This window comes from Galeopterus variegatus, unplaced genomic scaffold, assembly GCF_000696425.1.
Source record: "Galeopterus variegatus unplaced genomic scaffold, G_variegatus-3.0.2 Scaffold1637, whole genome shotgun sequence".
Classification (NCBI taxonomy): Eukaryota; Metazoa; Chordata; class Mammalia; order Dermoptera; family Cynocephalidae; genus Galeopterus; species Galeopterus variegatus.
In genome coordinates this window covers 183,331-186,999 of record NW_007727748.1, presented here as the reverse complement: position 1 = coordinate 186,999, position 3,669 = coordinate 183,331, and positions in this window count along the sequence as shown.

Below are 3,669 nucleotides of genomic sequence, written 5' to 3'. Positions count from 1 at the left end.
TGTCGCTCTTCCCCGCCTGCGCGGGGACAGCGGCACCCTCGCCCCCACCCAGGCGTGGGGACCCTCAGGAAGCGCCGCCCGCACCCGCGCGTCGCGTCCCCGGCTGTCAGAAGGGAGACCCCGCCCCGGGCCGCGCCCCCTGGGGTGGGAGGCCGCGCGGGGACTGTCGCTGCGGCGGGGTCCTCCGCCGTCCCCGAGCACTCCCGGGGCCGTGGTAGTCCGAGTCCGGAGGCGCCCTGGTCACGTCGGCGGGCTGCGGGCCCCCCGGGTAACGGAGGGTGCTGCGTCCGCGCCCCGGGCCGGGTACACTCGGTCGCTTTGCGCCCCAGCACCAGCTCTGAGCTCGCCCTCTGCCGGGTCCCACGGGGGCTCTGAGAGACAGGGGCTCGCGCGGATGGGGTGGTCGCGGGTGGGCACAGCAGCGCCCCTCAGGCTGTGAAGGGTCCCCCCCGCTCCAGGAGGAAGACGAGGCCACTAGAGGGAGCCCCACACTGGAACGAGGAGGGGGAGGCCTTGGGAGGAAGCCGGGACTGGTGGGGGAAGGGGGCGCGATGCCCCTGTGACCCGTCCCCAGCGAGCCAGTGGGGGCATGGGACTGTCCTGCTGCCTGGTCGTGACCATGCCTGGGTGCTGGGCCAGCACAGGGACAGACCCAGTCACTGACTGGAGGCCCCAGAGGTTGGACAGAAGTCGACCTAAGCCAAGGGTCCTGACCCCCATCCCACTCAGCCCTGATGGGCCTTGCTCGGCTGCCCACCGCCTGTGCCTGCAGCCTGGGCCCTCTCTCCTCTGGGCTGGGCTTCCCCAGAGGTAACCTGGGCTCTCTGCTGGATGCCCAGGAAAGGAGGAAGATAGTCTCTACATTGAGGGTTCACCGGGGGACCCACAACCCCCCAGGCTAGACGCAAACGACCAGTCAGAGTAAGAACCAGTGACTCACAGATGCAGGGGTCTGAGGCCCAGCTGCCTTCCAGCTCCCCCTGCCCCATGATCAGCCCAAGTCTTTTCTAAAAGACAGGCTGGTAGCCAGAGGCATGACACTGATGTGGTCAAGCTGGGCACTGCCAGGAGGGGTGGGCTTGTGACCAGAGCTTATGGGAGGGGACTTGTCCAGTGATAGTGCCCACTGGTGGGGCCAGAGGTCATTGGGCTGGAAGGGAGGTGCATCCTCAGGCAAGCCATGCCTCCCCAGCCAAGCCTCCCTCCCCATTTGCCACCACGGCGTCCTTATGGGTGACTGTCAACCTTTCCTGCTGTCGCTTCACTAAGCAGCACTTAGTCGCAGGTCTTAGCAGCCCAGACAACATGCCACTAGGCTTCCTGCTCTCGGTGGCTCCCCCACCTCCACCCTGCATTTCTGCCAAGCTTGCTCCTAGCCAGTGACTGAGCAAGAGGGGAGGAGGTACCAGCGCCAGACCCCCAAAGGCCTGGCCAGGATTTTTTTGAGCTGCCCTGCAGCCTGGGGCTCTTTCTGGCCAACAAGTGTCCTACCGCATCCCGGTCTGAGGGTTTCTTGCTTACTTCCACGGCCTTCCCCTTTATCCTGTTTTGGTGTTTGCTTCTCAGAGGACTGAGCACATGCAGTCTCCCCTCCCCCATGTCCAAACAACCCTCCAAAGAGGGTCCGAAAGTCCTTCACACCAGGAGTAAGAGACGTAGAATTGGCTACAATGTCCCCTCCCCAGGACACTTGCTACTCGGAGGACCCACACTTTCCACTCAGAGGAATGGGGTGATGACTGTGGAACTTCATATGCAGGTGAGGAAAGCATTTGGGGGGTTCTCAAGGCCCAGACTCGACCCCTGAGGAGACAGAGAGTTGTGGAGGCATCCCTGAGGCAAGTGTAAAAGTCAGATGTGGCCTTTATTGTGATGGTGGCAATTCCCTTATAGGAGTGAGTTTGGGGTGTCAGGCGTGGAGGCACAGGCCACCCCACCCCAGGACCGTCTTTACCCCCCTTCCCTGCCCTCAATCAAAACAGAAGCCAAATGTGGCCTCAGCCCAAGACTCCAGCCCAGGGAGGGGTCGAGGGACGAGTGTCAGGGTCAAAAGTCACACAGAGCCCAGTGATTGTCAAGGCAGCTCATTGAAAAGAAGGCTGGAGTAGAGGGCCGAAAGCAGAGAAAGGGCCATGTGGCAGCCCCAGGTGAGGTGGCCCACAGCAGCACAGAGAGGTTTTAGCCCGGGGCCTGGAGTCCTCAGGTCACCATGCAGAACAGATCGCAGCCTGGCTGGGGCTTTGAGTGACACAGTCCAGGGGAGCCCTCAGCAGCAGGCGGCTCCCGGAGGAGGGCTGGGCTGCCAGGCCTGAGGCTGACCCCAGCTCCCCTCAGGCTGAGTCCTGACTGAGCCCCCCTCCATGAGTGTCTTCCACTCTCAGCCTCCGGAGGGCAGAGGCCAGGGGTCCTGAGGGCTTGGTGGACATCAGTGGGATCTTGGCTGGCCAAGGGGAGGCAGGGGAGGGGATGAGTGTTGGCGGAAGGGGTGGTGGCCACGTTGCCGCAGGCAGAGTCCCCAGGAGCCCGCTGCTGCTGGAGAGATTTAGGGTGGTTCCTGGGAGAGGCGTGTGAAGACAGCCTCACTCTGTGCCAGTCCAGACCAAGTTCCAGGAAAGCGGGACCAGCCGCTAGAAGGGGGCCAGGTGAGGCCTTGTGAGGGTCAGGAGGATGTCCTCTGAGGTGGACAGACAGGTGTTGGCAGCGCTGCTGGCCCAGCCAGGAGCTCAGGGTCACTTTACTTGCAGTACTCCTTCCTGAACTCTGGAAGCCAAGGGGACAGGATGCAGTCTACTCTCTGCCCCTCCGTCCCAGTGGGAAACTCAGGGCAGGCATCCACCAGGACTTCCCGGGACTTCTGAGCACCGAGGTGGGGATGGCGCTGTGCCCAGGAGTCTGGGGAGTGGGTGGAGTGGGTGTGGGCTGGGCTCTGAGGTGGGCTTAGGGGTCTCCTTTCCAGCTACTCACCTTTGTCCAGGTCGATGTTCTTAGCAGGCCGGGGGCTGTGGGCCAGCTCGGCCTTCTCCTTCAGGACGTTGTTTTTGTAATCTGCTGCCGGGACAGCAGCGTGAGGCCCCAGACGAGCACCTTCCCATGCCCAGCCTGGGAGCCCCGTCTGTGCCTCGGTGTCCCAACCGCCCTCTCACCTAGGTGGATGTCCTCTCTCCTGCATACAGCCTGGTCCCCCGAGGTCATGGCAAACTCCGCCAAGTTCACTTCCTTCCTGGAACGGGAGGAGGGGAGAGAAGGGGGAGGGGAGGTTGGGGGGGGGACTGGTCCCCAGGAGGGCGGGGAGGGGACACTCACCGGTCTGACTTCGCCGACTTCTTGTGCGCGTATTCGTAGCCTGGGAAGGGAGACTCGTATTGGGGCAGTGTCGCCCCCTGCCCAGCTCCCCGGCCCTGGGGAATCCCCTCCCGCTGGCGTTCGGGCTCGGTGGCCCTGCTCGCCCCTGCCCCCACCTCCGCGGCGGCGCTGTCGCGTGGCCAGGACGACGGTGATGAGCAGCAGGACGAAGAGCAGCAGCGTGGCCAGCACGTAGCCCAGCTGCTGGAAGAACTGGGCCCGGCCCTCGGGGACGATGACGTTGACGACGGTGCGGCCGCGCGCCAGCGTGGGGTCTGCAGGGGCGGGGGCCGCGTCAGGCTCGGGACACAGTGCAGCCCCGGCCCG